This window comes from Panthera uncia, chromosome B4 (genome assembly GCF_023721935.1).
Source record: "Panthera uncia isolate 11264 chromosome B4, Puncia_PCG_1.0, whole genome shotgun sequence".
NCBI lineage: Eukaryota > Metazoa > Chordata > Mammalia > Carnivora > Felidae > Panthera > Panthera uncia.
The window spans coordinates 83,268,413-83,280,908 of NC_064809.1; the positions used below are offsets into that span (position 1 = coordinate 83,268,413).

The 12,496-nt window shown below is 40.8% G+C and overlaps 1 protein-coding gene across 1 annotated transcript in view; it reads left to right on the forward strand.

The window, feature by feature from the left end:
• Positions 1 to 221: 221 nt before the first annotated feature.
• The window catches only part of SLC16A7 (solute carrier family 16 member 7), a 187,713-nt gene continuing 175,438 nt past the window's right edge, over positions 222 to 12,496 (forward strand). Inside the window, exon 1 of the mRNA XM_049625876.1 lies at positions 222 to 304. The gene's annotated coding sequence lies outside the window, so the exon portion shown is untranslated. The remainder of the gene's footprint in view (positions 305 to 12,496) is intronic.

A 12,496-nucleotide genomic window follows, 5' to 3' on the forward strand; every position in this document is an offset into this window, starting at 1 on the left:
GCTCGCCGAAAGCCCGGCGCGCTAGCCCCCGCCCTCCTTCTCCACCTCTCCCCTTCCCCCACCCACGCCGGGCGCGCGCTCCAGGGCACCCACGAGGGCGCCCGGCGGCCGCGCCTCCCCTCCGCCCCCCTCCTCCCCCGCCCCCGGCTGCGGCGGGCGAGGACAAGTCTAGGGCCGTAAATAAATAAATAATTCCATTCACCCGGTGACGGCGAGGCGAACCGGCTGCGGCGGGGGGGGGGGGGGGGGGCGGGCTGGGGATCGGAGAGCTGCGGCGCCCACCCCGTGCCAGAGACCGGGTAAAGTAAGTACACCCCGGGAGGAAGGGAGGAGGCGGCGGCGGCGCTGGCCCAGAGGCAGGCGAGCGTGCCTCTGCCACCCCAGCTGCCAGCGGAGCCGCACGCGTGTGTAAAAATAATGGCCAGCCCCTGACAAACGCGCCGACGCAGAGCTGGCTAGCGAGCCCTTATATAGACAAAAACCCCCGAAGCGGCCGCGGGAGGAGAGCTCGCGTCAGTCAGACGCGCAGACAGCCGCGCGGCAGCTGCAGGGGCGCAGCCGGCGCGGGGTCGTGCGCGCGCGCGCGCGTCAGGGAGGTGGGCCCGGGGGGTCCCGGGCGGGGAGCGCCCGAGCGCCCGCGCGCCCGCCCGCTTATGGCCAGGAGGTGCCTGTGTCCCGAGCTGTTGCGCGGAGACTGCCGACGCTGTGCTTCTCCCCCTCTGCTCGGCCCACGAGTCTCCCAAGGCCGGTTCCCACCAGGCGCGTCCCCTGCCTGCTTGTCACCAGCATCTCGCCCCAGGTCCGCGAGCACCCTGGGGTGGCCTCGTTGCCGCAACACCTGGGGACGAGTAGTGGTGAAAAGTATGGGTAGGGGGCGTCTTTTCTTGTAGCAGACGATCGGGAGTCCGAGAGGTTGGGAGGGGACGGAATACCAGGGAGGGAGGTGTCGTTTTCTTTTTTGGTCCCCAGGTTGCATAGTGGGGCGGAGGCGTATGGAAAGATGTGTGCGGGAGAGGCCTGCGCTCGGGCAGAAGGGAGCATGACTAGACCCGGGCCGAGGAGGGCCTGCGCCGCCCGATATCACGCTGGTTTCCTGCGCCGCTGCGCCGCTCTGGGGGCGCCAGGTCTGTGCAGGTAGTGCGGGAGGCTGGAGACGCGGCTCGCGTGCGAAGTGCCTCCTCTGAGCAGATGTTACGTTGCTCGGCAGCTGCCCTCTGCGGCCCCTTTTCTCCTTTACTTCCGCGAGAGGGATTGCAGACTGCCTTGGCAAAGGCGGTTGTGACCAGGGCCACTTTCCCGGTAGGGCTGGCGAGGGGAGTTTGTGGTCTACTCCGGGGATATTAAAATTATGCGCGCGCGCGCGCGCACACACACACACACACACACACACACACACACACACACACAGGAAATGAGCGGTTTGTCTACAAGTGACTCTACCATCTCTTCCTGGAGAAGTAGTACTCAGTGGGATGGGTTGAGTGAGGGCTGGCTGGTGTTAGTAGGAAAGCTAGTATTTCATGTCCTCCTGCCTTTCCTGGTCCAAGAAGATTCATAGTGGAGAAATGAAATAGCAGTCGTGAGGGTGATGTGAAAAAGACTGGGCAGGAGTAAACGGTGGGCGCTAGATGCCCTTTCCTGGCACCCTGTACATTATGGTTAAACACAAACCGAGAGCTCAAGAGCAAACTTTCAAAAGACACATTAGCTTGAAGGTGCTGTCATTGGAACCACAAATACTAAATGTGCAGTTTGGGGGAGTGTGGCTGAGAAATCAAAGCTGGGTGGTGGCTGCAGAGAGTAGACGAAGGTTGAACAAGGTGACCCTTATTTAGCCCTGGTGAAGCAATCTTAGCTTCGCTTTCTGCTTCTGAACACATTGCATTTAACGCAATCTAAGCGAGTGGGAAACAATGATTCAGTGAAAGGGAAAGATTATTACTTTAATAAGCAACTCCGTGTGTTGTGTAACAACTCATAAAGTCAGAAACCGTTTTTTTTTGCTTTTTGTTTTTCAAAATTCACATCAGCAGATTGCAATTACATACTGCTTCCCCCTGCCCCCCAGGGTGTGTTTTAATAATGGTAAGTGGGCTGAAATTTTAACACCTGTTTCCCAAAGTACATGTTCTTGAATCATCCTATAAATGCTCAGTTTATTTCTGGTTATGCATTTACTCCTATATAATATCCGGCTTGTATTTTCCACCTAGAACCCTCCCAAAGAGAAGAAGGGCAATGTGACCTACAGAAATTTTCCTTATCCAGAGTCATATTCGTTGGTCATGAATCTGGAATGAAAGGAAATTCCCTGCATTTACTTTTACTTCTTATATTTATTCACTGAACATTTTTTTCGAGACATTCACATGGGAAAAGGTAATTAACTTCAGAGTTAGATGTACTTCAAGGTCAGTTTTGCACTTTCGTAAGGTTGAGTAATTATTTAACAATCTCCTCAGTTTTTTCTTATCCTTAAAATATGGTTGGTGGTGCCTACCCTGATGTGCTATTGTGAGGAATAAAGTGTGTGGAAAACACCTAAAATATAGACTAGCTAATTTTGAACCCCTGAAATCATTCTAGACACTGCACTGTGGTTGCCAAGATGGGTGAGGGTGAAATTCTGCTCTCAAAAGATTCATGTCTGGTTATCCAGGCTAATCTTCCTCCAATACTTTTAGCTTTCTTTGTTTCTTTCTTTTTTTAATATAAGTGTTTTTAATTTTTAAGTTTTATTTAAATTCCAATTAGTTAACATACAGTGTAATATTAGTTTCAGGTGTACAATATAGTGATTCATCATTTCCATATAACACAGGTGCTTATCACAATATCCTATTAGCTTTCAATCAATTTCTTTCTCAGTGGAAGAGACATATATCCTAAATAACTTGAAAGAAATGTTTATGAGAACTGCTAAAAGGCAATTGGAGAAAGGCACCTCGCCTCAGAAACTGGTGTATTCAGCCCTATTCTTTTGCTTGTTGAGAGTGACCCTGTAAAAACAGGAAATGGTGATTTTCTTCTTGCTGTGAGGGGAAGACACTCTTTCCCTGGAAATTATCTTTGCCAATGAATTGATTTCCATTTTTTTAAAGAAGAGACTAAATTGCAGTTTATTATATGCTTTGATAGACTACCATTCACCTGCTCTGAAGAACCTGAGTATAGTAACTGTAACATCTCTGTAATGCTTACAATGTTCTAGGCACTGTGTTAGAACACTACTTTCTGTAGGTCTATTAATATTCATGTTTGCAGAAGAGGAGTTTAGGTACAAAGAGTTAACTTGCTCAATTTGCACAGCCAGAGGTCTAGATCTCTGGCAAAAGAGGGATGAGGGTAAGAGCGGGGCGTCTATAGTCTGGTCTGTCTGGGTTTTGATCTTGGCTCTGCCATTTACTAGCTAGGGCAAGTTGCTAAACCTCTAAATCTCGGTTTCTTCATGTGTGAAAATTTCTCAAAATCTGTTTCTTCATGTATAAAAAGAGGATAATATTCAATTCCATATATTGGTTGTAAAAATTAAATGAGATAATACCTGTGAAATACTTAGCACTGTGCTGAGGACATGCATAATGGTAGCTAGTGTTAAGATTTTTTTTAATGTTTATTTATTTTTGAGAGAGAGAGACAGAGTGAGTGGGGAAGGGGGAAGGAGAGAGGGAGACACAGGATCTGAAGCAGGCTCCAGGCTCTGAACTGTCAGCACAGAGCCCGACACACGGGGCTTGAACCCACAAACTGGGGGATCATGACTTGAGCTGAAGTCAGAGGCTTAACCGACTGAGCCACCCAGGCACCCTGCTAGTGTTAAGATTTAAATGTGTGGCATTAAGGCTGTTAGGTTGTTAGAAGGATCACTGGCTCATTCTTCTTAACAGATAATTTAGAAATGCTTGGAAATGCCTGTTTTCCCATTAGATGGCCTAACAGTGTTGGATTGCATCATAAACCGTTACATGGGCTCTCATTGTCTGAGAGGTCATCCAGGTTTGTCACAGGCTTTCTCAAAACTGGATCAAAGCGATTAGGAAATGTGTTGGGAAACAACTGTACACCAAGTCTCAGTGAGAATCAGAACTTAAAAAAAAAGTTAAAGAAAAAGCTTCATTTTCACAGGTGTTCCCCTAAATGGTGAAGCCAGGGGCCTGGTCTGCCTACTTGGGAGATTGAGGAGTTTACAGTCATGATATGAGAGAATAGCCTAATGTGGACAATTGTCTAGAGAAAAAAAAATAACATTTACCCCACATACATGGCAGTTAGTAAACAAGAAGGGGGTATGTGCATTTATGCATAAACTGTAATCATCAAGAACACTGGGAAAAAATTAAGCACAAGTTAAACAAATTGAACTTGACTATAATATAACTAGTCCACCCAGCACTGGAGTAATTGGTGCTTGGGTGCACCAGAGACGTGTTCAACATATTCATAAATATCAGTGTTAACAAGTGATGCCAATATTTTTGAAAACATTTTTCTGTCCTAATATCAAAACCTCTTGCAGATGTTCTTATTAATATTCATTGAAATCCCAGATGAGTTCATGAAAATCTTATAGGGCATTTGAGTGACAGCTATGAGACGCTGGTATAAAGATATTTTTTGTTAAAAGTTGTGTGCAATTAGGATAGCCATACAAAAGTGGGTATATTGAATGGTTCGATGATCTAAACAGGTAATGAATTTTTGGTAATATTTGGCATTAAAACAGCAATTTTTCAGTTAGAAATATTTAGTATGAATGGTGCACGCAAGAGAAATATTTGTTTAGAGAACAAAGATCTGGATAAAGTGTTGGTATTTTTAGAAAGTGTTTTATGTCAAACACCGGCAGTTTCCTCACCTAGTAATACAATAAAATGTATGCGTGGTGATCGCCTATAGCTCTAAACAGACACTGATTAGAGCTTATATGTAGGTGAATTATAATTTATAAGAAGAAGCTGTCCTGCTAGATAATTTGCTTGAAGACCACTTTCTTTAGGAAGTAGATTAGATATGAATCAAAACTAAGCAAAACTAAGAGGCGTGAATTTACTTGAAGAGTTTCTAAGGAAGGAACTATGTTAATGAGTTTCCCTTATTTTAAATCTGAGTCTCCAAAATTTCAGAATCCAAAATTCTACCAGTTCTTTTCAACTATGCAAAAGGTGTATTCAGTGATAAACGGTGTCATGTGACAGTGTTTCTCAACAGGTGGTACTGTTGGCATTTTGGCGGGGACCTCTTCTTTGTGTGGGAATGCCTCTTTCATTGCAGAACATTTAGTGTCTATGGCCCTGTTAGCTTACCCTCAGTCATGGTAATCACCAAGAATTCCCGTGATATTTAAATACGCCTCTTAGAAGAATCGTACTAGATGTGGCTGAAAACTGTTGGCCAATACGATCAAATTGAGAATGTTTGAAGAAATGATCCTTGAGATTAGAGTATTTCCAAAAGCATCTTTTGTCTTTGCTTCAAAGGCTAGCTCACGTGAAAATACTTGGATTTGAAGGACTAAGTTCTTTCTTGTAAGATGTATTAAGCATAATTATTTAATAGTCATGTTATCCTAGGCTCCAGACTTTCGTTTGCTTTAACCTGTCATCAGCCTTGGGCAGTGTTGGCATCTGCTGCTTCTGAAACTCCTGTTTTGGCTTCCAGGTGCTCCTTGTTTTCTTACTTCTCTGACTGCTTGTTTGCAGCTCCTTCTTGGGCTCTCTTTTCACCTCCTGCTCATTAAAGTATGTGTTCCTCAATTTCTGTCCCGAGTTTTCCTTTTGTGTATATTCTGTCATTTGACAAAGCTCATCCTGTCTTGGTTTCTGCCTTCTGTCCCACGACATTATCTTCAGCTTTGACCCTCACAAAAACTTCATGCCTACCTTTCCAAGTGCCTGCTGGACGGCTCCCCTTCACTTGCACTGCTAACATCTTCAACAACACCCTCTGAGCTCTCTGTCTTCCTTCTTTCCTTTGTTCCCATTGCTTTGGTTGGTATTAGCATTCTAGTCTAGAAGATTTGAGACCTCTCTCCTCCTGGAAATGCATCTCCGAGTCAGTTGCTAACATCTGACAATTGTACAACCAAAATACTTCATTTCTCAGAAAATTCTCATTTCCGATGTTGCCACAGAGTTTGGGCACTTTTTACATGCTACCTAGAATCGTGCCAGTCTCTTAGCGGCTCCTCTCACCTCTGGCTTCTCACTCTACCACTTAATTCTGTATGTTCCACCAGATAGTCTTATTGAAATACACCTCTCTTACTGATACATTACTAACACGATGGTGACTTCCATTTTCTGGGTCCAAGGACTAGCATTTCAGCCCCTGTAATTCCAAAAATTTTTCTGGGCTTATCTTCCACCACTATCATACTTGAGTCCAATTGAACTGTCCCCTCTGCCTCATTTTATTTCCTGCCACTTCCTTTGGCTATGTTATCCTTTCATTTTAAAATGCTCTAACTTCCTGCTATTTCGTTTCTAGCTTTAACCTCACCTTCATAACTAAGTTTATGTTCAAATTTCTTCTGAAGCCTGTAGATAAGTAGAAGAAACTTTTACACAATTTTAGTAACATTGCATTTGTAATATGTCTTGTTTTAAACATTTTATTATAGTTGCATTTGTAGAAGTCTTTAGTTTCTCTATATAGTGCAGCTTTCTGGATGCCAGGTATAATTATCCATATTTACATATCTTTTAGCACTTTGGTGCAAGAAATTTAGAGGACATCTGTTTCCATTTTTATGTACTGTTTCTTCAGCATCTTTCATAAACCACCATCTATTGTTTATTTTAAGTATACATACTGAGGGAGTCTATTCTTTTTAAGGCATTGCCAATTATAACAGAGTTGTTTTTGCTTCTACCTAGAGTCCTTACTCAGCTTTCTGAGTCTACACAAAATAAAACCCTTTTGGGTTGATTGACACCCTGTACATAGGTGGTGAAAAGTTATGTCTTATATTTTCTCTATCAATTTCACATATTCAGTCTTTCTTTTTTTCAAATGTTTATTTTTGAGAGAGAGAGAGAGAGAGAGAGAGAGAGAGGCAGAGAGAGGGAGACAGAGGATCCAAAGCAGGCTCCACGCTGACAGCAGAGAGTCCGATGTGAGGCTTGAACTCATGGACCATGAGATCATGACCTGAGCTGAAGTTGGATGCTCAACCAACTGAGCCACCCAGGCACCCCTCACATACTCAGTCTTTCTACCTGTTGTTTTTGTAACCTGGTTAAGGCTGCTATGCTTTTGGAGCCATTCAGGTTTAGAAAGTCTAGATAGTGTCAGTGGTTACCTCAAATCAACCTTGGGAACCAGCATAAGTTGTGCCTGTGATATTTCAGAGGTATAAGCAAGCAATGACCCAGGTCAAGTTAGTCTTGCTAAGTAAGCTAAATTAAGCTTTGTTTATATGAGTCAAACTGATTTTGTCCATCCAGGAATTCTCAAGGCTGGTCTCTTGTTTTTTATTTTAGTAATACTGTTTAAGTGCCACCTATGTGTCTGATTTTTTATATACGGTATTTCTAATTCTCATTAATCCCATGTAAGATAGATTGTATTCATTTATAGATAAAGAGAATAAAGACTCAGCAAGATGAGGCTGCCCATTAGGGAACTGCAAGAATCAATGCTTTAGTAAATGTTTCAATGCAGGTGAGATGCTAATGGCAACTAAATCTTGCTCCCATATCTTAAATCATTTCAAATCAGTAAATAATTAGCATTGCTATATGAAGTACTCTCCAGAGATAGCTGAATATATGTGTAAGACATCATTCCTGACACCCTGAGGAGACTATAATTTCAGAGACATTCTTGATGTGCGTACTGGTTATGGGTATAATCCAGAGTAGAATTGTCAAACGGTAGAGAGCAGTGATAGTCTGCAGCAGAAGTTGACAAACTATAACCCTGGGACCATATCTAACCTACTGCTGTTTTTGGTAAGTGAAGTTTTCCTGGAATACAGCTACACTCATTTGTTTCTACATTTTCAGTGGCCGATTAATTTCCTGCTGCTGGATAGAGTTGAGTAGTTGTGATTAAGCCTGTGAAACCTAAAATATTTACTATCTGGCACTTCAGAGAAAAAAATATTTGTTGATCCCTGCTCTAGGATTTCTGAAGAGGGGGACTTTACTGTGTGATGGAGAAATCAAAAAAGGCTTAAATGAAAGAAGTGGGCATGTTTTGGAGCTGAGAGGATAGTCTTTCAGTGAAATGAGGAGCTGGTCTATGTAAGTGCCACAGAACTCAAAAGCAAAACCAAAAACATGGATAAATATAAAGATCTGCTTAATAAGGATCATAATACTGTATATAGTTCATGTAATACTATAACTATTTGTCTGTGAGTGTACCTTTTGTACCTAGAACAGTGGTTCCTAAACTTGAAGGTGTTGCAGGATTTTTTACCACAATACCCGGGATTTGTTGTCTCGCCACTTCAAAGAATGAAGAGGTGGACACAAAATGAGCAGTAGGCAAAAGTTTATTGGAATATAAGATTAGAAAGGAAAAGTAGTAGGAAAGCTGTCTTTACAGAGGGGACATTTGAAAGTGAATGCCCAAGGACCATAGGCAAGGTTCTGGTCAGCCCTCCCCCTTCCCCCTACCCCCTTCCTTCTCAGGTTCTACCCTTCCTTATTGGCTTGATAGCTCTAGGTGCTGGGTTGTCCATTCCTGATTGGTTCGTTTCCATTGTATGAGAGGTGGGCTGTGGCCATACTTAGGTCTTTTGTCCAATTCCAGAGGGGAAACCTGAGGGGGAGTAGGTGGGGTCTGTTACATTCTTACAGGAACCTTATGCCTGAGGGGGCTTGCTGTAGTCAGAAGCTCCCAGCATTGTTCCAAAATAGGGGTTTTTCTGCACCCAGGACCTCAGGCCCTAATCTTATCGTCTCTGCCTACTGAATCCTGTCTTCTATCATAAAGGGACATTTGAACCAATTGGTGAATTACTTCAGGATAAGATTTTGGTTTCACTCAGTAATCTGTGATACTAAAGTATAGCCCATGTGGAAAATCACTGAGTCAGAATACTCATTCACTTGATAAAATTGATTATTTCCTGTAGGGCAGAGAAATTTTTTTCTCACAAGTTATCCAAACCTTCAGAAAGTACATGTGTGCTGGACATGTGTTAATTAGTTTTGCTAATCACTAGTTTAGTAAAAAATAAACAACAAAAACTAGATATTGAGAACACAACTAAGTGCCAGCACTGTGTCAAGAGCATTTCATACCTTATCTCATTAAAAACTTACAATAGCCCACTGAGGACTAAGGTGGATGTTGTTATACCCATTCTAGGGAAGAGAATACTAAAGATGAGATAGAACAGATTCTTGGTTTAAGGCTGTAGTACTAGTAAATAGATCACCATTGTTCAATATGACCAAGAAATTGACTTTTTTAAAAGGAAACTTTTGGAGCTGGGACATAGATAGGAATGGACTTCAATACATTTAAAAAAAAAAAGCGAATTTGCCGATTTGTTCTATTGTATGACTGAATTCTTTTTTGTTAAAAGCATTGTGCTGTGTTTTTATAAAACTTGAGTCTTTCACTACAAATTTATCTGCAGATTTTTATTGAAAATACCGGTGTTTTATTGACCCAGAACTTTCTATGTTCTCTCTGTTTCTTTTTGTCTCTGTCACTTTCTGTCTATAATCCCTTCTCTCTTTTCTTTACCTGTTAATGCTTAGTTGTTTAGAATGTCTTCTTTTTTCCCCCTCCATTTTCCTGTAGTATCCCTTCCTAACCTTCATAAAAGTCCCACTTACTTATGGCATGGTGTCTTCACTGAAGCAATCAAGTCCTTCAATGCATTTTCCTAAAGCAATGGCTTTTTTAGAGGAAAAACAAAGAATCAATGCAACTTAATACAAGTTTTTTTCCCCCCTGAACTTAGAAAGCAAGAGATACTGCAGAAATATTTGCATATCACTAATGGATATGACAAAATAATAAGTAGATAGGAAAAGGTGAATGATTCAGAAGAAGCTGCAGGGAGTATATGAAAATGTAAATCCATCCCTCATGGGCCACATTAGCATCTCTGTGGAGAGTAATCTGGCCACTTGAGCCATGGAGAAGAACATTAATTACATTAATGGCCTGCTACAGGATTCACAGATAACAGTTCTAAAGCTCACCTAAAATTATTTCCTTTTTTATCATTAATTGCCAAGTAATAAATGCTGTTAATTAAAAAAAAAAAGTTGCTTCATTGAGGAGACATGCAAATTTTTATTGTTATTATTTTTTTTAATCAATAACAGACTTGTTACTCTATCTCAGTAAGGTACCTGGCTGGACCCATTATCTACATTTGTTTTCAAATGTTCAATAAAAGGGGGAAGAGACACTTGTGTAGACTTATCACCAATTAAAATTAAAATCTTATTTTGAATGCTTAGAAACTTAATTATTGTTCATTGGGATATTTCACTGCTTATGATAAAAATTATTATGCATATTGGGTCTATAACTTTCACTTAAGAATGAATGTTCCCTCAAACGTTTTTAGTCTATTAGCTATTTAAATTATTTCACATTTTATTAGTCCTTTTACTTTACTAGCTTTTGTCTTGTAGCAATAATACTTAACGCCTCCTCAGCTATACGTTCAGATATTGAGTTGTGGTCTGTAATAAAATCTAAATTTAAAAATGTGACTTTTAAAGTATTCTCTTGTGTCCTAAGGATTTTCAAAAAGATTTGCTCACTCAGATTTTTGGTATTGGAAAAGGGGAAAGAGAAGACAAATAGCATAGTTGGTGCAGGTTATGTGCCAAAGAGAAGGTGCAGGATTACCTCACGGAATCCTGAAAGTCATTATCTGAAAGCCTCAACAACACTGTAACATGGGTCCCATTGTCACTAATTTAGGATCCAAATGAAGAAGCATCTCATGTCTCAGGCATGTTAGATAACAAAGCTCTATTTTCAAAATCCACATTTATCCTGTTCCATGTAGTCTTCCCAAGCAGAGTGGAATCTTCCCTCATGGAACACACATTTTCTAGAAAAGGAAAATATGGGGAGGATAAAAGAAAAATATTTAGGGTTCTGTCCTTTTAAATTATGCTAATTAAAAAAATGTATTTTTAAATACCAAAATCACACGTTTAGGTCATTCTCAAAAAATAAAAGAGAAAATTAAAAGGACAAGAAAAATGTTGACAAAATTTTATTTTGCCCCTCTTCCACATTGTCTTAGTCTGTTCAAGCTGTTGTAACAAATGCTGCAGACTGGGTAGCTTATAAACAACAGAAATTTATTTCTCACAGTTTTGGAAGCTGCTGGTCTCAGATCTGGGTGCCAGTGTGGTCGGGTGAGGGCCTTCTTCCTCCAGGTTGTAGACTTCTCCTTGTATCCTCACATGGTGGGAGGGATTCAGGAACTCTTTGGGGTCTCCTTTACAAGAGCACTAATGCCATTCATGAGGGCTCCACCCTCATGACCTAAGCCCCTGACAAAGGCCCCATCTCCTAATATCATCACCTTGGGCATTAGGTTATCAACATATGAGTTTAGGGGGGCCCCAAACGTTCAGACCATAACACACATACATGATCCTTCTTTTAAAAAATGTTAACTCTGAACTGTGTATGTTGCGACTGATGTTAGCACCAAGAAATTAGGTAGACATGGTTAACACTATTGAATTAGGACTGTGTTTAAATAACTGGGATTTGAATATTGTTTTCCTTTTTTTCTGAGTGCTTGATTATGCTTTATTAATAAACAGGTGCATTGATCTCCATTTATATCTTAATAAGAAACTATTCACATCTAAAATCCCAAAATCTTAGTAATAATTGGTTCATTAAACTACCAGAATCTCATCATCATTTGAATTCAGTTTAAGAGTCCATCTTAAACCCATTTCAAAGGGATTTAGGAAAACCTTCATTATATGCAATTTAGCTCGTAACTATAGCATGAAAGGTCAAGTACATTAAGCTGTAGTACCTAGAAGATGGTGCTATAATGAAATTCCAGTATAAAGATTAAAAATATGTTTTTTTGTAGTAAAACAATTTCAGAATACATGATTGAGATACTACGTGCTGCAAAATGTGAGGCAGTTGAGTTGAACATTGTCTTGTTTATCAGAGTTTTATTGTGTCTAATGGTCATTCAATGTGAGTGGGATTTTTCATTGTAGATGACAAGAGAATATAATTTATGCATTGTAATTATAATATCCCTTCTTAATTCCAAAAAGATATCCAATCAAGGAAGTATGGGAAAATTATCAGGTATTATTAACACTTACTGAACAGTATTTTATAGGAGAGAGTTGATGGGTAAAATAAGAAATGCTCCATTGTTAATTGAACATTTTTATGGACAGATTAAGATCATAGTCCATCTATTTTTAGATAATCTATAGTAATTAAATTTGGTAGTTTACCAAAACCAAGAGTCTAAGGACAATAATTCAAACAAAGAGTGGTTATACAAATCAGATAT